Here is a 25,049-nt window from a genome sequence, read left to right as displayed (position 1 = left end):
GTAAGTGCTCTCCATAGTGCCAGGCATAAATGGCTTCACGAGTTGACTCATTCTGGGCTGTGCAGAGTTCAGTTTTCAGTGCTTCACGCGTCATTAGGCAGATGACACTCGTGCTTCACCTGGGGAGGGTTGGGTGGTTTCACAAAGACAGATGTGTAGGGTCGGAAACAAAAAACTCTGCATGCTGAAAGATGTGCAGACCTGCCTGAATTCCCAACTATACTGTTGTCTAATGATGATTTGTGTTTTCATAAGCAAACATGGATCGCGCGTGAGTACTATGAGATAGTCTGTCTCAAGGATTGCCCTGTTGTTGGAGCCGGAGAGGCGCCCTGAGCATTATTCTCTTAGTGGAAGGCTAGCACCTTCCCCAAGCAGCACACACATTCTATGTGGTGAATAACATGTGAATTCCATGTGGTCCTTTTTTAGGTTTCGCCTGGCATTTACAATGCCAATAGCTCTAACTTTTTCAAAGGCGAAACCGTTGCATTGTAAATGCTTGTTTTTTGAGGCAGAGGTTGGCGAGGTTGTTTACCATCCTGTTGGTCTCAGGCTGCTAGGATGCTGTTGTTCCTTTGAGGCCCCTGGATCGCTCTCCGTGTGTTGCTGATGTCTTCATGCCCCTGTATGCTAGTTCCCCCCCCCCCCAACCCTCTTCCCCAAACAGCTGACATTAAGTGGATGGAGATATGCCGTGAGATGAATCGGCCTCCACTTCTTAGTCTAGAATGTGATGACTTAATTCTCCTGACTACGAGCTGGCTAATTTTTAAATCATGCAGCATGTGCAAGACCACATCACCAATGAGTAACTTCACATAGGCACTACAAGACAGCTAATGCACAAACTCACTCTCTGTGGAGTCTCCTTTGACCAGAAATTACCAATTGTAAAGAAATATTCCACATTGAATTGCTCTTTCTCAGGTAACACCGCAGCTACTGTCTCTACACGAGGTGGGGCATGGCATAAAAAACTTAAGGCCTTTGCTGAAGAGTCATTGAGGTGCTGAGGCAGCAGACAACGATGCATTTGCAATGGGAAGGAGGGATTAAGCCACATAGCGGGTAGTTGCCTGCTGGTGAAAAAAAGATTTTATCTTCCAATCTCGTCTGGTACAGTTTTTAGGTCTCGGCTAGCATTGCAGTGCGCATGCGCTGCTTCCTCTGGGAGAGCTAATGTGATCAGGAGATTTCAGATGGGGACTTGAAGCCCCGCCCATCATTTTTATTGGGTTGCATCTGCGTTTAGGCTAAGCGCTGGCTTCCCACTGAAAACCATGCTTCTTAGTTGCCGCCCTGTCTCCCTTTTTGGACGGTCCATCCGGACTGGGTCGTCTGCTTGCCGGCTGTCGTGACTGACTTTCTTATCTGTAGGGGGCATGTATGTTTACGAGTTAGTCTGTGCCTAGGGGGCGTGTAGTGATGTATAATGTTTCCGTGGGCACTGGCGAGGCGCTCCTCAACCTCGACAACATGCACTCTGACATGATTTTCAATGTGTGCTGGAACCGCAATGGCAACCTCATCTGCACCTTGCAGGTAGGTCGCCCCCCTCTCCGCTGCAGCTCCGATTGCTGGTTCTTGCTGCCCTTTCCTGGACGCTGTTTCCCCCCCCCCTCCACCACTGCTCACTTTCCTGCTGCTGCTGCCCCGCCCCTCCGCGCCCATTCGCTATCCTCTTCCTCCTGCTTCCCAGCTGCTGCTCCCTCCCAGCTCCCCTTAAAATGGCGGCAGCTGCGCGGCCGCGCCGCTGGTGCGCCGAAGGCGCGCCTAAGGCAAGCCCGTCTGCGCCTGGACTGCGCCCAGCGCCAGAACCCCTGGACCCCGCGCGAACGCCGCGACACCAGACTCTACTACGACGCCAGCAGCCTCCACGCCCTTAACGCAGGCCGAAACCACACCTGCTTCCAGGCCACCCCGAAACAGACCCACGGACCCTTCTCCTGCCGCACCTGCAGCTTCACCTGTGACAGAACCACCAAACCTCCAAAGACTGGACCCAACCACCTCCGCTGCATACTCAACACCCGCTCTGCACGCAAACACGCCATCGAGCTCTGGGATCTACTCTACACCTCTGCCCCACACGTGGCCTTCCTGACCAAGACCTGGTGGAGCGACTCCTCGGCGCCCGACATCGCCATAGCCATCCCGGACGGCTAAAAGATCACCCGCAGGATCGCGCCAACTGAATCTGAGGAGGAATAGCCATCGTCCACAAGTCCAACGTCAAGGTTGTCACCCACGCAGACGACACCCTCAACACCGGCGAACATCTTCACTTCCAATTCCACACCGTCCCCAACACCACCCTCAGAGGAACACTCATCTACAGACCCTTGGCTCTGTTCAGCGACTCAATCACTGACCTCGCCAGCACCCAGCCACTCGCCTCCATGGACTACATCTTCGTCGGGGACCTGAACTTTCACTTCAAGAACAACAATGACGCCAACTCCGCCACCTTGATCGCCAACCTCTGCCTCAAACAACTCGTCATCACACCCACACACGCCGCTGGACCCCGTCTTCTCCACAGGCACCCACGTCGCCTTCGACCACACCCCCGAACTCCACTGGACCAACCACCGTTGCATTCATTTCACCTTCAAGAAACCAACCACCGCACCCAACAGCTGCCTCGCCGTTGCTGGAGCAAAGTCACCAAAGACAGGCTGATCACCACCCTCGCCCAGAACCCACCCACCGACCCCCACCAACCCAGACACCGCAGCCAGCAATCTCAGACAGTGTATCGACGACTGCGCCAACACCATTGCTCCGCTCAAGAAACCCTCCCAACAACCACGCCAGCAAGAGAGCCACCTGGTTCACTGACTAGCTCCAGACCTCCAAACGCGCATGCCGGAAACTGGAGAAAATATGGCTCCACAAACGCACATCCGACAACCACGCAGCCCACAAGGACGCCACCCGCAGAAATCACCACCTCATCAGATTAGCCAAGAGATCCTCCTTCAAAGACCGCTTGGACAATAACGCACACGACAGCAAAGAACTCTACAGCATCATAAAGGAACTCTCCAACGACATCCCGCCCTCACAAGAACTGTGCAACTCACTAGCCATCTTCTTCCACTGCAAGATCACTGCAAGATCATGGACATCCACAACAGTTCAACTTCGACTGACCCAGGAGCACCTCACCTTCAGGAGACACCTCAAGACCTGGCTGTTCGAGCAGTAGCAGCACCTACCCCCCCCCCCCCCCCCAGCGCCTTGAGATCCTCACGGGTGAGTAGCGCGCTTTACAAGTGCTATGATTGATTGATTGATTGCTCATGTCAGTTTTTCTGAGTTTTCTGAAGAGCAGGTGATGTGACTGAAATTGACTCCCTGTTGATGCGGATCGCAGACATGGACAGAAGCCCAAATTCACAAAAACACTTCTTGCAGTCAATCAGCAGCTGTCTCCTAATCCTGCTTTCTGACAAGGCAAGCGTTTGCTGAGCCACCACAATAAAAGCAGTGTGAAGAATAAGCAGTGGGAAGAATAAAACCAACAAAAAGCAGAACGACATGGAGCGTGTTCACCAAGCACCAGGGGCGCAACACCCATTGGGCTCACGGGGCTTCAGCCCCTCCCCCCCCCGTCGTGTGAGTCAGCCCAGGCAGAGCGGGCATCGGGGGCTGGCGACAATCGAATTGCAGCCGCACCCGAGTACTTAACAGGTCTTTAAAAGACCATCTACTTGTAAATGAGGCCTTTGTTGTATTTTCACCCCATATTACAGCCACTCTGTCTATGGTTCGAAGAATTAGCCCCCCCACGAAATATTTTTCAGCCCCCCCCCCCCGAAACTTGGCTCTAGTTGCCCACCTGCCAGGCACTCATCACGCAGCCATAAGTTTTCCTTAACATTCCATGCGTAATCTTTCTCGCCCTGGAAAATGGAAAATGAAAAGAGATGGGATAATGGCGCAGAGGAGTCTTTGAGACCCACAGACAGCCACATTATAGCGCCCAGGCTGGTAATGTAGCAAGACTCTGGCTTTTGTGATGAATTATTTCCTCTGTGTTCATCAATTATTCTTTTTGCATCTGTGTTAAAGATGGCCACTGCCACGATAAATTACGCGGCTGGAACATCTTGTGTTTGCATGTTCAGATTCAGAAAGAACACTTTAGCACCTTCGGGTGTATGAATGGACAGGCATATGAAACAGTGAGGTGGCGGGTGCCCGTCTTTTGATTACTGACAGTACAGTTTCAGTTCTCGTCCATGCTCCCCTCACCTTCCACTGTGACTGCTGTTGCAGGAGAAGCCTACTTATCCAGGAAACGTCTAACACATTTCTTGAGCAACCTTCCCCCTAGACATTAATGCAAGGAAATGCCCGGGCGGCTGGAAATTGCTAGCAGCCTGAGCCGACCGAGACTCTTTTAGTCTCTGGGGTCATGAGAGCAAAACTCCTGTTCACGTGGGACTGACCGGAGCAAGGCGCCAGTAGCCGAAGGTAAGGAGTGCCGCATTTGCAGATCAAAGCCACATAGGCTAAAGGCTTGGATCTTGGCCAGGAGGAAGCAGGTACTGGACGGCTGGGCAGCGGCACAGTGACGTGTGCGCACACAGCCAATAAACAGGCACTGTTTTTTTCCAGACACTTTTTTCTATATATCGCGGCAATAATTGTAAATATCGCGGCAATTGCGCTATTAAGCCGATTTCGCGATTTTTTTGTGAATCGCGAAATGCTGGAGGGTCTGATTATAGGAAAAAGGGTACTATGCATTACTGTACATTTCCTGAATGTTCTATGAAATCGATCACATTTTTAAATATTTGGCGCAAATTGTTCGTCGGTTGAATCGTTATAGGCGTCATTCTATACTTCTTGGCTAGAGACTATTTTATTTCAGCACGGTGTATAAGGCGTTTGTTTTATCCTAATGGGCCGTTTATGTCACTCACTACGACACCTTTTCAAGATGGAAGTCTCATTTTGAAAACAAGCTGGGAGGGGGGAGGTCTCCAGAGGAGGAGGGGGCCCTGGGCAGAGAGAGCCGCTGTCACCCGGTGTGAGGGCACAGAATGCCATGACGCTAAAAGGGGCGGGACTTAGAAAACCACACGGAAACGCCCCCGAATTGCATCAAGGCGGGCCCTGAACTGAGTGACGCTCCTCTCCTCCAATGGCTGGCCAGCATTTACGAGGCCCACCAATGGAGAAGAGGGGAGTGTTCAGGCCCCCATACTACACACATAAAATTTCGGCTCCGCCCACTGCTTACGCAGTGCGACGGTAGCCTCAACCTAAAAAGGCTGCACTGCTTCAGTCACTAATGGGAAGATTGAATTTAGAATTCAGAGGAAGGTTTGCGCTGCTCCGCCCAAGAAACTGTAAATTGCCCTCTCCAGATAAAAGACATATGGTGAAAAAGGAAAAGAGCGAAAGTGCAGAGGAAACTAAACAAGCACTGGCGTTGCCAATAGGTTTCGCATTTGGAAAGTTGGAGCCATTGGTTTTGTAAATGACATTTTATATTTATATATCGTTATTGGCATTGTCAATTACAATATATAAATATAAAATGTCATTTACAAAACCAATAGCTCCAACTTTCCAAATGCGAAACCTATTGGCAACGCCAGTGCTTGTTGTGACTTGCAAGTTACACACAGGTCTCAGAAGCAGGCACATTAACCCAATGAGGTGTTTACTGAAAGATGGCCCGGGTTCCTGCGGTGGCTGGCTAATGTCACTCCTACCGCCTTGTCTTGTTGCTGCCCGCAAATCAGCCTGGCAGGATGGCGGGCATACAGCAGTTGTATTCTTTTTTACAACAAAGTATGCATAATTCATAGTGACTGAAGAGGGCCTACGGAGGGTGCGGATGGGAGAGAAGGACAGGGGAGGCAGAGGGGGAAGAGGACTGAGACGGAGTATACAGACAAAACGGGAAAGTGGTGACGAGAGAGAGAGAGCGAGGTGTGGGGAGGGGGGGTGTACAACAAAAGGGAATGAGTGAATGACAGCAAAAAAGGACATGCGGGGGGCGAGGGGCTGGGGAAAGGCGAAGCAAGCAGTGTGAGACTGGAGAGAGAGAAGGAAAGCAAGACTGACGAAGTGAGCAGGTAGAGAAACTGGAAGAGATGGAAAGACCATACAAGTGTGAGAAAGAGAGAATGGAAACACAGATGAGAGAAATGCAGAAGACTAAGCGGAGTGAAAAAGGAAGGCAATGCGAGAACCAGAGGAGGTGAGCGAGCAGGAAAGAGAGAGCACGATAGAAAGGAAAACAGTGAGGAGGTGAAACTTAGACGTAAAGAGAAAGAGAAATGAAGAGACCTGGAGCAAAAGATAGCGCACCAGAAGAGATCCACAGAGAATGAAATGGGAGGGGGGGGCAGGAAAAGAGGCCGAAGAAAACAAAATGTAAACAAGAAGCATGGAGAGCAGCAGCCTTTGATGTGCCGGCCGGTAATTAGGGGAGGAGAAATGCCGGCCTGAGGTGCGCGTGAATGTAGAGGGTTTTAAACTCCGCTTTGAAGCTTTTGTGTTTTCTCGGCATTGCGGAGGCGGGTGACAAGACGCATGGAGAGCAGCAGCCTTTGATGTGCCGGCCGGTAATTAGGGGAGGAGAAATGCCGGCCTGAGGTGCGCGTGCTTGTGTGGTCACGTGACCCGCTCACATGCACTGTGAAGAAACCGCAGTGGAAACCGCAGTGGTTTGACTAGTCGATCGAGCCCTTGAATTTTCGCCTATTACATTCGCAAGCGAATGATAATAGGCGAAACCTAAAAACTGGCAATTCCAAAGGAATTTTGGTATTTGCTTCATCCCAGACAGTAGCTAGCTAAAAGACGGGCAGCAATACAAATGGTTTTTGTACTTATTTTCATGGGCAAACCTCACATATGACCACCATGGTGAACTCAGAATTTTGTCTATTTAAGAAATGTTCTGATTTCCAGGTCCATCTAAGGGTTCACACCAGTTTCCATCACAAATTACAATATTGCTTAATTTCGGCTAGGCTCTTGTTTTCCTTCAGGGGCACCCAAGCACCCTGGATACCTATAGAATCCCCACATGAAAGGGGAGCAAATCTGTCCTGAATTACTTTTGTGCAACACAATGTTACGAAAGCATAGGCGCAAACTGACTCAAACATAATAAAAGAGCTCAGGACTGAGGCATGGGGGTGGAGGGAGGAAGTTAGGTTTCTAACCACTTACTGGGTTAGTAGAAGTTAAAGACAGTTACAGCAGTAATACATTTGTACTGATGCAGTGCTGTGCAGCAGTAAGAATTGGCTGCGCAAAGGCTTACCATAACTTTACTAGTGCAACAGTGCTTGCATTCAGCCAGTGAAAGCTATGTAAGTTGTAGTGTTAGTAGTACTGTAAGTAGTAGTAATAATGGTAGCAACTGTAGACTTTATAGCAGTAATATAACTTATGTATGGAGGGAGAAGTTGCAATAATATCAGCAATGGCTGCCACGCCGATTCTTGCATTACTGAAATTAGTACCATACCGCAGAAGAGGTGTTAGCTATGTGAGGGGTGGTGCACTGAAATTGCATTAGCAATATCGGCAGAAGTAGAGCATTTACACAAGTGTTTGTAAATGGCAGAAGTAATGGTGTCAGCAGTAGTACCTAGTCAATACAGGTACAGAGAAGCAACTCAAACAAATATGCTCTGTGGTAGTATCCCTAGAATGCTTGGTAGTAGTACGAAATAAATGGCAGTACCAAAGGGAGGATTGTGGTGAGACAGACATTTAACAATTGAGTCATCTTGCCATGGCTAGACCTACCGGCTTTGGCAATGCTTGTTCCGAAAACATTTGAATATGGTGCTAGACAACACTGATGGATAGGGTCTCACAGTAAGAGGCAGCGTTGCAGATGTCCAAATATATATCCAGCTGACCAGAAGAAAAGAGTAGTATGCAAAAGTAACAAGCAGTGACAAACCTGTACATGTCCAAGAAACAGTGAGAGCACTACAAAACTATTTGGGATGCATGGGGAAGTTACACTCTCCCCCTCGACCACCAATTTATTTGTGTGTGTGTAATATGAACACCACCCGCTTAACTCTATCCAAATTGAGAACGGATGACTCCAGCCATCAACCTGGGGCTAAAAAACACTTAAGGGCTATCTGTTGGTAGTATCCTTTCACACCAATGCTATACTAGTCATGTTTCCTAACTTATGCTCTTTCACAAGGAGCAAATCAGCACACAAAGTAGTTTCTTACAGTGTATGGGGCTACTATGGAAATGTGTACTTTGTGAAACAAAAAGTAAACATTTTTGCTTTTAGCCAATGTTTTTGTTAAATTGATGAGGGCTCAGCAGCTCTCACAACAAAAACAATTCTACAAAAATGACAACACAAAACACACTGACAAAGCCAATGCTTGTTTATTTTCATGTTTCCCATTATCTTGCATTATACTACTATCTTGGCATTATACTACTTTTTCATTACTATGTTTTTGGGAAAAACTAGCATGTATTAAATTAATTTTACAAAATGATGCTTCAAAGAAATTGTATCTAAAACTACAACCTCTAGCATAACGTTTTTCTTCCAGTGGCTATATTTTTATACAAATTTATTTTGAAAGCGAAAAACATCCATTTTACTTTCTGCCTACAAGTGTTTGCATATCTAATTAAATGCATTATAGGTATCCTCAAATTGTTAAAATCTGCAAACAATTTTTTTTTTATACTGGAACCGCAGAAAGTGGTGCAAGCCAAGCTCATAGCATTTCTTTAGAGCACTCACTCTACTAATAAAGACTTAACATTAATGAACCATAATTATAAGTTCAAACAGCATGAATGCAGGATGCTGCCGCTCTATATAGAGGACCAAAACGAGGTACACTGTGTAAAGAATCTAGGCAAACCCCAATTGGTTTACAGAGACACCTATGATAACCCAAATGGTCTCTTTTGTGGTAGTGCGGACGAGCAGTTAGGCTCATCAGAGGGCAGTGCTAAGCATCTGTTGTACTCACAGAAAAAATAAATGAGAGACAAGCTCAAGAATAAATCCAAGACAAATTTAGAAAAATAAGTTGCATTTTCTTTTTATAAATTGTGATATAAAGAACTTTGTTACTAAGTACATACTTTTAAAAATGTTGCTGGTAAATAAAAGTTACTTAAATGCACGCTATCCTTCGGAATCCAAATAACTGCCTAACCTATTCACCACTCAAATGACTTTCATATTACAATATACTAATTCAACACTAATACCTTATGGGTTCCGGAGTAGCGTGCTACTTGCAGAAAAAGCGCTGCAACGCCTCATCAGGTGTAGTAAGTGCTATATAAATGCAATTACAATACCTTTACACAGAATGCTTTACTATGGGAGAAAAGGCATGGATAGCATACAAGTATTTTAGGGTTGGTTTCTGGTGGTCTCCTTCGGGTCTTAAGGTTGTAGGGGGCCAGGGTCCAAAGTTCCACCAGCAGTTGCTTGTTATCGGACCTGGGGCGTCTGGGTGAAGAGGTGCTGGTAGGGTTGGTAGCTGTTCGAGCTAGACCAGTAAGAAAGGGGGGTGGGGGAGCAACTAGAAACAGGCTGCAGAGGAAGACTTGGCGACAAGTTCGGGAGCTCCCAACGGTGGGCTTCGATTACAAGAGTCCAGGGGACAAGGGGTCACATCCGGTTCATCGGTACCCAGGCTGGGGCGCTCGGCCCAGAGTAGGAAGGTGGGCTGGGCTCTGGGCATCCGGATGCCTTGAGGTAGTCTGTCATGCTGTTTGTGTTTGCAAAAATCAGGACTGTTGGGCCACTGGGAAGTGGGTCTCTGCAGTGCTGACGGACTTCCCTCGACAGCTGCTCGGACTTGGTGCAGTGAGAATCCGTATTTGACTCTCATGGGCTGGGCTTGTTACAAGAGGTCCGGTACCTCTGGTATTTGTCCTATGCCGCTCCGCTCGGTGCTGGTGTCCTCGCACTTGGTGGGGAACAGATCTGACCTTCAGGAGCACAGGGTTCTTGTCCTGAGCATCTGCTGCATTGGGCTGGCCGGGGAGCTGTAACTCGGTCAACCCGACTTTGCATTTAAATGCCTGTATACTGCATGGGAGTAGCTCCTCTACTCCAAGGGAGGGGAGATTTGCAGGCAATTTGTGAAGGGCTGGCAGTCTCCATGGGCTCTTGGAAGCTGATAAGCTGCAGGACAAGTCGCTGGTCACGACTGTCAAGACTTGGTGCAGGCAGGCTTTGGCGTCAAAAGTCAACAGCATTCTTCTGTTCTCACAGCTCTTTGTCCTCTCTTCTTGATCTGTCAAATCTAAGTTTCTAGTGTCGGGGATGCCACCCAAATATGACATTTAGCGGCGTTAAGTAGAGTGACAGGTAGTAGCCAATGGGCTACTTATCTTTAGGGTGTCTTTGCCCTTTATATGACCACTTCCTGCAGGAAATTACATAACCCCGACCCAGAGAGCCTAATGCCGCCAAAACAAAGATAGTGAAATTCTAAAAGTTGTGTCAATATCAGGTAGGCTGCCTCAGGGGTGGTACTAGCCTGACTCCCGACTAGCTAATTTTCCTGCATGTCCTGGTGCCAAATGAGCCTGGGGCAGAGGGTGGTATTTCCACTGTCCGAGGAAGCCTTGAATTGCAAATTAAAAGTGGCATAGGTCTTTGAGGCCTCCTGCATTGATATGCTGATCACTTATCACCTCCTCCAAGCAGGATGGCCATCACCCCTATCTGTGGAGGAGAAAGTGGCCTGCGGGTATCTCAAAGGTAGAGAAGTTTTCGAAGGAAATTAGCTGCCCGTCTCCGTAAAGATCTCCCACCTGTGACAGTTTATATGTGGACCATCCTACCAGCAATCCCAATGAATTTCTTGAGTCGGTGTGTTCCAAGGCCCTCTGCGGTAGGTCAGATCAGAAGGGCACTTTTGTACAGGTGTATTGTATGGTGCATCGCCTACAGTGTCGAACCACTTTTAGTTACGTGGTGGCTTCTCACAATTAACTCTTAGGGTCCAATAGAGTCTGAAATAGCATGGAGGTACTCTGGATGGCTTCCCCGACCTCCCTGCCAGGATGTAGTCAGGAGAAAATCCATTGTTTGAACCATTACAGTTGCGCCGCTAGATAATAGGCCTCAAAATCCAGAGCCGCCAGGCACTCCTGTGATTTCAGAAATACCAAAGAGAGGGTCTGGCTATTCTGCAGTAAGGCCAAGCCTTATAACAATTAACAACAACAAGATGCAAATACTGCTGATTATTTAGAGACTTAAACAACCAGAAACAGAATGAAACTGTGCCTAGTAAACCAATATGGTTGGAACAAAATTTTTTATTTTTCTTAATTTCTTTTTCTTTTTGTTCACAGACTTTATCAACATTTCATAGAAGAATACAATCCATAAACTGGGAACCCCACCCTAAACAGATGCTCAGAGCAGAAAATAAATCAAGATCACAACCTTTCATACAAGTGTACCATTCTATCTGTGTGTGTAATCGGTAAAAACACCTCATACAAACCAATCATACCCACTCAACATGTGTCTCCAAGTGGCTGTAATGAAGCCGCTGCATATGTACGTATAATCCTGTACAGCCACCTTGTAAGTGTCTCCCATTAGGTATTGCATGTGTACTAACTCACGAGTCGAGGGTTCTTTTCCATTTGGAGCCAAAGTATTTTTTATATATTTGTTAATGCTAGCAGGAAGGAAATATAGGGAATTGGGAACACCGTGTTCCCTGAAAAACGTGTCATGGTTCAGCAACATGTTATCCGCGAACAGCATGCCCACTGTATCCACTCCCTCATCCGCCCATTTGGATATGCATCTTGTAGAGACCGTCCTGGTCCGCGTGGGGAGTCCCAGCAGTGGGATGTTATGCGTGCAAGGTAATACCCCTTTAGTATAACAGAGTGCTTTTTTCTAGTAACTTAGCGCCACTTGTAATAGTGGAGACACTGTTATCTGGGGCCTACTTTTCGGTAACAGGGAATGGAGCATTACCTTTTCCCAAGTCTGTACTGACATACCTATCTCCTGCAGATGGTAACCTGCAATCCAGTAAGCAAGCCGTTGTAGTTGGCTTGCAGAACAATATGCTTTGAAATCCAGGACTCAAGCCCCCCTGGTCCGTGTCTAGTTGTGCTTTTGCCAGTCCTAATTTTCTACGTCCTTTTCGCCAAATCAATTCCACCAAAAGTGTATCCAATGTTTTAAAGACATGTGTAGGGATCGATATTGGTAAATTGGCACAAAAGTAAAGCAGTCTATGAAGCATGGTTATTTTAGAAATGGCTGGTTATGGCTAGGGTGCGATAGAGCTTTGCACTGAGCCGGGGGGCCCGACAGAGGTGGCCCTTATAGGCATTGCTCTTTGCTTTGGCCGTGAAGCTGATAGCTTGCCGCTTATAAGCACTACGAGAGTGGGGAAGCCATATTAGGGAGGCCACCCATGTGGAATCCATTTATGCAGAGGACTCATTAATATACTTGCGAAGCCTAATGTACTCGGTCCCCATCATGCCGGCGGTTCTAAACGAATTTGGTGAACACACCACGGTCCACGTGAACTGCAACACGTCCAAATTGTTTCCCTTGGGTGTACTGGCAGGGAGGCCGGAACATAATCTGACACCCCTCTATCTTCCCTGGGAACCGAAGATGGTCAATGTGAGAAAGTGCCCTCTTTCTGTATGGTAGCCCCCACTTTTTGCTGAACTGCCAATCAGGTGCCCAGGGCCTATGTTCTTTCCCTAAACCTGCATTAAAAACAAAACCCATATGGCATCTCTTGCCATAGGCCAGCCCCTGGTAAATGGTACCACAGGTACCCAGGGCACTGTGACCAGGGTAGACCTCGAAGGGCTGTAGCACTTATTGTGCCACCCTTAGAGGCCCTGTACCATTACACTCACACACTGCCTTTGCAGGTTGCGTGTCTTGGTGCACAACAAAGTGAAGAGTCGACATGGCACACATTCCTGTGTGCCATGCCTACAACCCACATTCCGTCCATCAATTGTGTGTCTTTTGCTTTCTCGCCTTAAGTGTGCCGGGTATGCCTAGACGTCGGTCCCGGGATCACTGTGCCACTGGATTCAAGCTATCCTGGCTGAAGAGGGGTGAAACCCCGAAACCGGTCCTAGGATGCTTGTTTCCGGTCCAGGGAGGACCTGGCTTGGCAGTTCTGACTGGAATGGTCCCATGAGGCACAGGGTCAAGACTGATTTGCATATAGGCCAGGTGGGGTGGCATGAATGATGGATTTAACCCAGATCTCTTGATTGGGGGAGAATGTTTTGATTTGTTCTGCATTCCGTAAATCAATTGTCTTTTACAACCCACTTCACTGGCATAGATCTGTCACCCCTCTAGCTGGGTGCCCTACATCAGTGGTGAGGGTATAGGTGCATGAGCCCTGTGCCCCTACAGTGTTCAAGTCCATTCTTAGACATTGTAGGTGCAGTGCTGCCATTAAGAGTATATAGTGCTGGGGGTTCGTGATTACGAACTCCACAGCACCATAATGGCTGCACTGAATACTGCGAAGTTTGGTATCAAACTTCTCAGCACATTAAACCCACACTGATGCCAATGTGGGATTTAATGAAAAAAATGCATACAGTGGGTATCTTAGAGATGCCCCCTGAAAAACGACCAACCACTAGTGTCCAGGATGAGTGGCTGCTTTCAGCTGCCACCACCAGACATGTTTCTGGACCCCTGGGCCGAGAGCCTGCTTCTCTCGAGGGCCGAAAGCAATGCACATTCTGGGACGAAGTGCCAAGCCTCCTCCCCAGGATGGGCAGGGTCCACAAAGGGGAAGCTACAAAGGCTTGGCGCCTTTGTGAGCTTACCCAGGCCACTTGCTGCTTTCAGCAACTGGTCCCCACTGTTTGACCCTCACTTTGGGTGGCAGAACCGGCAGGAAAAACAAGTGAGGAAGAGAGGTGTGCCCACCTCTGCCAACTCCACCCCTCAGGTGGGGGAGGCGAGGTGTAGCACAACTCTCAGTGCCCGCCATCTGACAGACCCAGGCAACCAAGGAAAGGTTTATGCCCCCTCCCGCTGGAGGGTCCACTCATACACCCATATAAACACACACACTGCCACTCACCCAAAGAGTTACTCCAAAAACGTGTCACCCAAAGAATTACACTGCCATTTACACACCTATAGTTATACAGCCATCACATCACTTATTCATACAGAAAGGCACTGTATTCAACAATTACTGACATAAACACACACTTATCCATGCAGCCACTGTCACAATCACTCACTGTCACATATACTCACTTATATACTCTAACACTCACAAAAACTGCCTTTCACATATCTAGTTACTTACACATATACCACTAACATATCCATTCACTCACCAACACAGCTATACATACACTCACTCACCCATACACTCCCTAACACACGCACTCATAAACCCATACACACAGTGAATCACCCACTCACACATCCATGCAGGGAGTCACACACCCCCACCCACACAGACACTCAAGCACCCATACAGGTATTCAGACAACCAATCATTCTTCAATATACCTTGGCATATCTAGATATAACATTCTTGAATAACATTCTTGGATTTTTTTTTTTTAGAAACACTTGTCACTGGATGAGGTCATCAGTGATGTCTTTTGAGATCAGTGATGTCACTGAGCACATGAGTGATGTAATATGTGACATCAGCAATGCATTGCGGGGGCGCGAGTTATAGTTCGCTCTACTAACTATAATAACCGAATTTCCCTGGTTTTATACGAGTGAAATGTCCAACTAACTATAACGTCCCTGAAACCTATAGCTTTTTCAGTGAATATATATATTTTGGTTGGGCATCCCTGGTGTGTGAGCACTGGGAAAGGCGCAAACCCAGAACTGGATTCACGCAAAGCAGACATCATGCGTCAGTACTGGTTCCAGTGGACGGTGGTTGCTCCCTTCTCCCCAATGGACACCAAGTCCTCTCAAGTTAGCGGTATTAAAGTTCACCTTGTCCCTCACCCCGCTGCTCTGCTTCCCAACACGAACTCGTGCTTGTCGCCTCAGTAGGCAGCATAGTCCCTTACGAAGTCGTAGTCCACTGATAGTGGCCGAGCTGATCACAGGTAAGCGGCATGTCCGGGCACTACCACATAGCCTGTAATTTCTCAAAAGTTGCCACCAGAATACCCGGACTCTGAAGGGGTGGGTGGCAGAGAGAGACAGACAGACATATCCCCATCCCGGAGGGAGGATGCTCCCATAGATACATTATCGGTGCAATATAAATGAGAGACACACATCGAGACGCCCCCTCAGCAAGAGCCTAGGAGGTAAAGCCACTTTAACCAATGCACGCCTCGAACTGTTGCACTAGAACGTGATTCACCAGGTATATTTTGCTCCCAGTAGATTACACGCTTCGAACTCAAGAGCGTTCAGCGGATTGCCCCCGCTATGGGGGGGTGGACTGCCGATTTCTTACACATACTATGGAGATGGCCGAACATAGATAAATACTAGCAATCAGCGTGGACTAGACTGAATGCAGTCACGGGGTGGGGGATCTCCAGGGAGATGTGCCAATGCCTGTTGGGACTTATTCACTTTAGAAAAAATTAAGCAAAAGATTAATTGTCCTGTGGCGGACGTTAAAGAAACGTAGGCTTGTAATCGGAAGGTTGTCTCTAAAACAGCTGAAATCGAAGACTGGCTAAGGGATATGGCTGAATGGATAAATGCTTCGAGGTGTCACATGAGAAATACATATGGAGATGAAAAACTAGTGTACGATCGAGCGCATGCAAGTTTGTGCAGTGCTACTGACACCGCCTGATGAGCTTCCCCCATAGATTAGTGGTATACTGAAATCACAGTGCAGGTATGATGTGGGTTTCTCCCGGGAAGGGTGGGATGCACATCTCAATCCTATTCTTTCTATGCTACGATACTAATGTAGGACATTGGTCCACTGTAAATGCCACTGATGTAATGGTGCACTGTAAATGCCACTGATGTAATGGTGCACTGTAAATGCCACTGATGTAATGGTGTATGGATTTCGTCCTTGTACAAGATGATCTGAATATGAACTGCTTGCAATTGAAGATGCAATATGGAATACTCGTCCAATATTATTACTATATACATGGAAATGCTAATAAAAACTATTCTGGGGGAAAAAAATGTGTACACATCGGCAAAATCCAATCTTGAGCTACTTACAATGACTCCAGAATAATTACCAATTATATGCAGAAACCGCAGAAGCATGAAAGATAGACTGATCGTTTGCTTTCAAAATAAAATGCACATCTAAAAAATTCAATTTGAAAAAAAAAGTTACCCAAGTACTACGCAACTTTAAATACCATTTTTCTAAAAAATCGTTTAGTAAAACATGGTTGATGAACACCAGAATTTGAAAAAAAAGTACCTATATACACATACATACACGCACACATATATACACACACGCAAATAGTTAATGTGTGCAAACCTAATATGGGCATGATGAAAATAACTTAGGGATCCAATTCTTTAACAGCAGTCACAAAAGAGCACTGATGAGTACATTCCCTTGTATTGGGGGCAGATTTCTAACTTTTGAGAATTCACAAGAAAAGATTAAACCTAGCAAACGTCTGTGACTTCCCTTTTTCCACAAGCAAATATAACCCATGTTGGCTCATAAGAAAATCTGCTTAGCGATTGCAAATTCACTTTCCTTGCATCGCCTTTCTACCCCACGCTGCAAAAAAACTTTTACTCCTACTCTTGTCGGAAATAAATTCACATTTTCCATTGTGGGAAGTGATTGAAGGGGAGTTTTGTAAATACCCTTAATTATGCAAGTTTATGGTGTGAGTGGACTCCCAGGGCACTCCAATCCTGGAACTACCATCTCTAGCTTGCCTCCAGCTCCTGTATGACGAGTTGCGGGACAGTGACAAAAATCAAAGACATGCAATGCTATAATCCATACCCTGATGTAATACAAGCCCTGCGCCATGATCAAATATCCAATTTAAAGAGAAGGCAGACACACTGCACTCACTTAATGCATTGCATCAAAAGGGACAAGCGTAATACTTGCTAATTCGCCGACAGTTAATGTTAGAAAACGTGAAAAGACTGATAGATGGTAAAATGGTAAAATGGTCAAATGTAACATGTAATATTTGACACAGTCATGAATAAAGAGTTTTTAAAAAAAAAGGGACAAGCGTTTCCTTTTTGTTTTACATGACAATTAGATTTCTGAAGTATCCCATTCCTTGGGAATGTTTTTTTTTTTTTTTTTTTTTTTTACAAATGTCCATACACGAGAAGCAGGGTGAATTCCATCTCAGATTAATTATTGCACATCGGTGATACCCTCCTGCTGTCACAAGAACGATTTAACTGGAAGGATTGCCAATGATGCTTCGTGAATCACGTGCACGTTAGTTGACAAGGAGTCCCTCATTAAAGTGTTGAGGGCACGGTTTTCCCAAATAAAGAGGACTTATGATCCAAATTGACCCATGGATAGTGTAGAGTGTTTCGAATTCTGTGTTGAATGAAACAGGGAATTTCGTTGTATAATCCATTATTTAGGAAATGTTATTAACTGTTTTATATCATTTAAGTATGGGAGTACAATCAAATGGTTGCTGAGACAGGGTTAACAACCCTGAGTTATCCTTTTTTTTTAAAAAATGAATGCCTTTTTAACATATTTAAATATGTATTTATGTTTTTAACAAAAGGGCGATAGGAACATAAACCCTTTCCATTTTATTCCTTATGTATAATTGTTTGCACGTTTTACTGCACTACTTGTATTGTATTTAGAATTACATGCGTTGTATGCATCTTTTATGGTTTAAAAGAACCGAAATAAAGATTTTTGATGAAGAATTCCGTTCTAGGGATCAATGAGAACCAAGAGTGATTTCTGCGTTTCTTTTGCACAACCATGCCTTTATAGCTGTACGATTTTGTAACCTGTTCATACATTTTTGGGGAGACCTGGAAACACCATTACTGTAGGTTGAATATGATGCCCAGATTTCTTACTTTAAGGCTGGGGGACGGGTCACCACGCTTTCAGGCTAATGAAAACAACGCATATTGTAAATGCACTCACTCCTTTAGGCTCAGCAAGTTTTCTTTGACCGGCTGCTTTGTGACACTTAGCTATTCTAGGATATTTGCCTGGCCTTTGGCACATCTCATTCAATGTGAATTTTGGGTATAAATGCTATACTTTTGGAAGAGTCCCTATGACTTTCTAGCATATAAGACAACAGAAATCATGCAGGAGTGAAACTCCTGATATTGAACAGAATAAAGCATGTAGAGGGGCATATGAACTCTGGTACTGACCTTAGGAAGGAGGTACTAACCAGTAAGTGCACTATGAAAGTCCAGGTTGAGCCCCAAAGTGACAGCTACCTATGAGGTTTGAGATGTTGACAATAGCAGATTCACAGCTACCCTACACATTTAAACCGAATGGATTGTAGAATCAAGATAACATGGTCAAATGCTGGGCCTTTAAACACTAAATGTAGAACCAGATAGTTAAAGCAAAGGGGTCATAATACTGATGAAATAACCTGTGATGGTTTTAAGGAAGACCAACAACTGGTACACTACGTGCAATAAAAGATGGTCAGCATACACCGGGCTGATACACTTAACACAATATGAGTATACTCATTGGTCCTTGTGACAAACAACAAGTACTCACTGCAATTGCTTCAGTGCAAGTGACGTATGCAGGGGTTTCCCCCAAAGAAAGAAAGAAAGATACTGAAAAGGGATATACTAATCAGCTCTATGAAATGTACAAAACAAGCTAAGTAATGTACCATCGGGTGTAATAACACCATTCAAACATTTCACAGAAAATGTGCATGGCTGTATATGAGCCCTTTGGCTACACGTCCTGGGTTTCCAAAAGGTTGCTTGCCAATTAAGATTGTGAGGTAAGAATATGTGCTGATTTAAGATCACTCGATCCAAGAAGTGATGGGTAAATTGTCTAAAGCACAGCCTTTTTAAGACCATATCCCACGTGTAGTGCAACAAACAGAAATTAAGAGAAACTACTGTCTTATAAGAGCCTTCTTGAAACCCAACTTAATATGTGGGAAAGCTATAGAGAATTCAGTCAAAACTGGTCTAGTTTTCCAAATACTAAAATAATTGGGAATTACTGATTTTTTTACAGCAATGTGAATGATGACACAAAACCACAATCTGTTACTAGAGGCTGCTTTAGGTGCTCCACAACCAAAAGGCAAGCATGAACTGAGGCGCAATTCTAATCACGCAAGAATTGCTAAATTTATTGTTACGAACTGACTAGACCTAAACTGTTGTGTTTGGTGTTCTGAATAAATCCGAACATGTGTACCACTCTTCTTGTAATCATGCACTGTTACTCTGCAGTTATGTTCCTCGACTAGCTTGTCCTACCTTCAACCAAGCTGCATCTATTTGCTAATTGTACATGGTAATGTGGTCTTGTATTTAAAATGGTGAATAAATAAGTTACAAACAAAAAAAGTGCTAGATATGTGCCAATAGTCTCCACCAGGAATTAAGCTCTGGCACAAATGTTGCACAATACGATCACTCATATGGAATTAAGTTGAAGAAAACGGTTTTAAGAGTTTAAGGCATCCAGGTGCCCTGCAAGTTTGTTCTGCCATAGGCTCTTTACGGTAAAACTGCATGGCTATTATTTTATTGTGGGACAAACTCCGAAAGAGAGAATATAGTAAATACTAGTCCTCCCCGAAAAGCCATGGAAAGGTGGAACAAAGGATAGTGCTGAAATGTATAGGCTTGCTGTAAAATTACAAAATGTAGAGCTGTGGAACAAAATGTGTGTGGTTTTCAAAGAAAGACAAAATGGTAGATCTTAATGGAAAAATTACGCTATAATCTGGGTATGAGTAATCATTAGGGCTACAATCAATAATGTGAATGTATGAGTCACCTTTAGCAGTAAGAAGTGCAGTACATGCTTGTATGGTGTGATATCAAACTGCGATATGACACTATTCCAGTCCTGAATGTTCTAGTGTAGTATTTGTCAGTTGTGTAGTTGCACAGGCGACCTGACTCATGGGTTATTTATACAGTGCTCTTGGCTGCAGACTCATTGTTGAATATAGAAATTCAATATTTCATTGTTGAATATAGAAATTCAATATTTCTGTGTTGTCTCATCCTGGTTTGCACAGCCAAGCTACACCAGGCCATGTGCTCCAAAATTAAACCAAATCAGGCTGATGTACTCCTGTCACACATTAAGCTACAGTGCTTTGAGTTGCTAAGAGTAGAAATGGGTACCCACATATCTAACACGTCACAAAAATACAATATAATTAGAAGAAAATAGAGGTACAGATGGCTGAAAGAAAATATAAAGGCCACTTTGTGGTTGATGGAAGAGCATCTAATACAATGAGACTCGATGAAGGGTCTTTCCCATTCAAACAAAAATCTAGAACAATACACGTATGCAGCTGCGGTGAGATATTCTTGGGGACTAACTGGGTTACTTTTGAAACGGTACGCAGTGTTAGGTGAATGTATAGCTTAAGACCAGGCCGACTGATGTAAAAATGCTACTTAACAAATCAGCTCTAACCCCACGAAAGAACTCATATGGACAATGTTATCCTTCTTTCCTAAGTTAACTTTTAATTGGCGATAGTTAGGAGTTTACATTCACTGCAAGGCTTGAATCTAAAAACACAAGCCTGATAAGACACGCAACCGCTCACACGCCGCTTTTTAAAACAATACAGAAAGGTGGCAAGCATAAGGTGATGCTCCAACCCAATTTCAAACTGTTGCAAAGTGATGCCCCTCGATTTAATGAATTACAACAACAATCTAGGTTGAAAATAGAAGTGTTATTAGCCTACTATATCAAACTCAGTAGGGAAAACGAGAGGCTTAAAAGGGGGAAACAAAGAACGCTACTGGTCGCTCAATCCGACTCCCGGTGCCCATTAAAACAAGACACTCAGACAAGATCATCTTTTCGCACAGTCTAGGCAAAAGTAAATGGAAAGAAAACACGCTCGGGGGTGTAGGTTAAAAACCAAGAGCGGGACGGTGACAGATACCACATAAAGCTGGATCCCAGAAGAGTAGATGAAGCGACTGGGAAAGCCATAACAGTTTCAAGTCCCTGCGTCTGCTCAACATCCCGCAATTCTGGGAAAATCACTTAAACTTTCCGGTGCTTAAAAACAAAAAAAATTAATCCAACCTTACGTCATGTAATCTAGTGCCCATGTAAAGCGCTCTAATGTCCTTGGGCCAAGTTAGCGCGCTCTATAAACCTGTAAAATAATTTAAGAAAACGAAGAAGCAAAATACGGATAACCTAGTACTTAGAAGTCGCCCAACAAACAAGGGAACTAGCGGAAAATATCTACGGAGACACAATCCTCCCCTTCAGTACAAGTTATTTATTGCCGAGGCTAGACAGTCCGCTCTTCCAGTGCAGAGGGCGAGCGGCCAATGGGGGCCGGATACTTTACAGTAACTCGCAGAGAGCAGCGGATGCAGCTTCCCATGCAAGATAGAAGCAGCAGGAAACAGAGCCCCGCCCGGGGCCTGCAGCCCCATTCCTAGCGCAGGCGCTCACTGCCTATTCCGAGCACGGCAGGTCGGTGGGGTATGCCAACAACGCAGACACCACCAACCTGGCAAATAGAACACCCTGGCCTGCACATACACAACCACCTGGCAACTCAGGCTGCACAAGCGCTCAGCATTAAAAGCACAACCCACTCCAACGCTGAGGACAAGACAGACTAAAGGAGTGTACAACCCACCCCCAACACCACACTTAACGGATAGAGCTATACAGACACCCCAAAGCTGTACACGCTCCCAACTTTCCCAAAGCAAAAAAATACTAAGCCAGGTCAGACTGCACTCATATCCCATCCGCAATCACGATAGCCACACACTCCATCTAGGCCACCGACACAAAAGCCTTCCACACGCAAGGTCCACACCAATTTCATAAGACACCTCAGTTTTCGTGTCTTGGGGCACTACCGCTATGCCAACGACGGCTTCTTGCTACGGAAGACCTCTCCACTGGTGATGAATACAGACTAACCACCATCTTCCTTCCGCAATACAATTTGGGAACTATTGGCAAAGGATCCGCAGTGATCTACCATTCTTCCCATTGGATCAAGCTCTCACCTTGGCGGGCGGCGGAACATCCAACGCGGGGCAACAGGCTTTTCCTGTCTGCGGGACCCCGGTCCGGCCGAGGTAGGAAGTATGCCCGCAGTGTCGGCTACACCGCGCTGCTTGGCTGGAAGGCGTTGACACTCCCCGCAGCTGCCGCTCCCCTCCCCCTGTGCTTACCCTCGGAGGGCCCACCCCTGCCGCAGGAAACACATTCCTCGTCCGTGACGTCAGCGCGTGGGCAGCACGCGAGAGTGAAAGAGTGACCCTGAAGGCTTCTAACCAACGGGCCGCTGAGCGGCCAGGCAAAGAAGTACAATCAATCCAGACTTCTATTCGTCAGTAGAATTAATGTACCTCATACAATTACAGTAAAGTAAGTATGCAGGAAAAGCAATTATACGAGTAAAGCCTTCTAGTTCCTAGGTAAGTAATTCCACGTTTCTGTTCTTAAAGGAAAAACTTGAGACTGTTTAAAATCATGTATTTAATTTTTTGATTGTACAAACGGACTAATTAGCGAATATTACTCAAACATTTATAGTAATTTTTTATTAACCATGTATTTTATGTACCATTAAACTATAACATTAGCCTTTCAAACATGGCTGCTAAAGTTACACATGTTGGTCGTTTTTTCCCCCCAACATGTTAGTCCTTCGTCTAAATGATTACTAAAGTACTGTATACTATTATGCCCTCCCCCGCCACCCTGTGGTTAATGGACTGGGTACATGTGGAGATTTCTACTTGCACGTGTATGTCTATGCCTGCTGGAACCTGTATCTTCCGATGTTCGTAGATATCCCACCGGAAGTAAGAGTCTGGGTAGTCCACAGGTTACTAATTAGGTCTGCGTTAGCACTGATTCAGACAGGATGTGCAGGCGTGAGTCCAAGCTGGGCTTTTGTCTACATTTCCAATGAATCACGCCGCCTGGATTGCCGAATAAAGACTATTTCACTGATTTAGAGTGGACAGTGTCTCTAATTTCGAAATTTTGCTCCAGTTTAACCAAAGTCTAACAACATACTTTTGAATATGTGCAATAGGCATATGTTAGAGGGGTGTTAAATAAAAAAAAACAAGCATTTACAATGCAATGGTCTCGGATATTGGATATTGGATATTGGATATTGGAGGGGTATTTGTAAAGCGCAGACGTTCGCTCCGAAGGGAGCATCTTGGCGCTATGAAAACCTGGGACCAGATCAGAGGGAGGGCAGTGGGGGGTTTAGATGGCTGCTTTAGTCCAGTCGTCAGAGAGATTAAAAATCCATGTTTTGAGGTGTTTCCTAAAGGGTTTCTCTTGCGTCTGGAATCTAAGATGCTTTGGCATACTATTCCAGGCTCTGATAGCTAGGGTGCTGAGAGTTTTTCCGCCTTTGGTTTTTAGGTTGAATTTGGGGAGGGTCATGAGGTTTTCTTGAGAGGATCTAAGAATGCGACCCGGAATGTAATGAGGGAAACGTTTCGCAAGGTAAACTGGGCCAGATTTGTGGAAGGCTCGGAAGGCTACAACGAGAATTTTGAATAGGATTCTCTTGTGCAGGGGGAGCCAGTGGAGGAATCTGAGGGCAGTGGAAATAGAGGATTTACGTGGGAGTTTTAAGACCAGACGCGCGGCAGTGTGCAGGACACTTTGCAGTTTTAGTTGGGTGGATTTCTTGGTCCCTGCCAAGAGGCCGTTGCAGTAGTCCACCCGAGAGAGAATGAGGGCTACTGCAATGGTCTTTCTGGAGTCGAGCGGGAGAAAGTCGCAGAACTTTCTCATGGATTTTATAATGCCAAAGCATTTACCCGCCACGGTAGTGGCATGGGAATCAAAGGACAGATCGGAATCGAAAATGACTCCGAGGTTTCTGGCCGATGAAACTGTCTGGGGTGGAGCAGCAGAGTTATCAGGCCACCACAGAGCGGGACAAAAGGATGCGTTCTTCCCAATGGGCAGGATTTCGGTTTTGCTGGAGTTACAGCGAAGGTGGTTGTTATCCATCCATTGAAAGACCGCTGTGAGGCAGCATTTAAGGTTGAGTTCGGCCAGGTTGGAGTTGTCTTCGAGAGGGATGACAAGCTGAGTATCGTCGGCATAAGACGTGACGATTATGCCGAACGATTCTATGAGTGAAAGCAGGGGGATGAGGTATATGTTGAATAGAAGGGGACTTAAAATGGAGCCCTGGGGTACTCCACACGAGATTTTTTTTTCTTTGGATTGGAAGGGGCCCAGTGAGATGGTCTGAGACCTGTCACTGAGGAAAGACCTGATCCAGGCTAAGGCTGAGTGGGTAATGCCGATATCCATAAGTCTGTTTAGCAGTATGGAGTGGGAAATAGTGTCGAAGGCCGCCGTGAGGTCAAGAAGGATCAGGATGGCCTTCTTCCTCTGATCTTGAAGGTTTTTAATGGTGTCGGTCAGCTCGATCAGGGCGGTCTCGGTGGAATGTCTAGACCGAAAACCGGATTGCTGGGGGTGAAGTAGGTTGTGGGCATCGAGGAAGGCCTTGAGCTCTTTATGGACTAATTGTTCCGTGATTTTGCCCAGTGCGGGTAGCAGGGTGATGGGACGAAGGTTAGTTAGATCAGAGGGGGGTTTGTTCGCCTTTTTCATCAGAGGTTTAACCGTACCTTTTTTCCAGGTAAGTGGGACAGAGCCCGATTTGAGGGAGAGGTTGATTATTTCGTTGATGATGGGGTTTATTTCATCAATGATGATATGAAGGATCTTGGGGGGACAAGGGTCAGAGGGAGAGCCTGATTTGCAAGAGAGAATCACTTCTCTGGTTTGAGTTAGAGTTACCGGAGAGAAATGAGTGAGGCA

The 25,049-nt window shown here is 45.8% G+C and overlaps 1 protein-coding gene across 2 annotated transcripts in view; it reads right to left on the bottom strand.

The window, feature by feature from the left end:
* Positions 1-22,463, bottom strand: part of LOC144784513 (integrin beta-1-like) — a 423,772-nt gene extending 401,309 nt beyond the window's left edge. Inside the window, exon 1 of one of the 2 annotated variants that reach the window (XM_078663338.1) lies at positions 22,241-22,463. The gene's annotated coding sequence lies outside the window, so the exon portion shown is untranslated. The remainder of the gene's footprint in view (positions 1-22,240) is intronic. The other variant, XM_078663337.1, reaches the window with a different exon arrangement.
* Between the last annotated feature and the right edge of the window lie 2,586 nt (positions 22,464-25,049).

The sequence above is a fragment of the Lissotriton helveticus genome, chromosome 10 (assembly GCF_964261635.1).
Source record: "Lissotriton helveticus chromosome 10, aLisHel1.1, whole genome shotgun sequence".
Classification (NCBI taxonomy): Eukaryota; Metazoa; Chordata; class Amphibia; order Caudata; family Salamandridae; genus Lissotriton; species Lissotriton helveticus.
The sequence above is the reverse complement of the archived record's forward strand: the minus strand, read 5'-3'. Positions and strand labels throughout refer to the sequence as shown.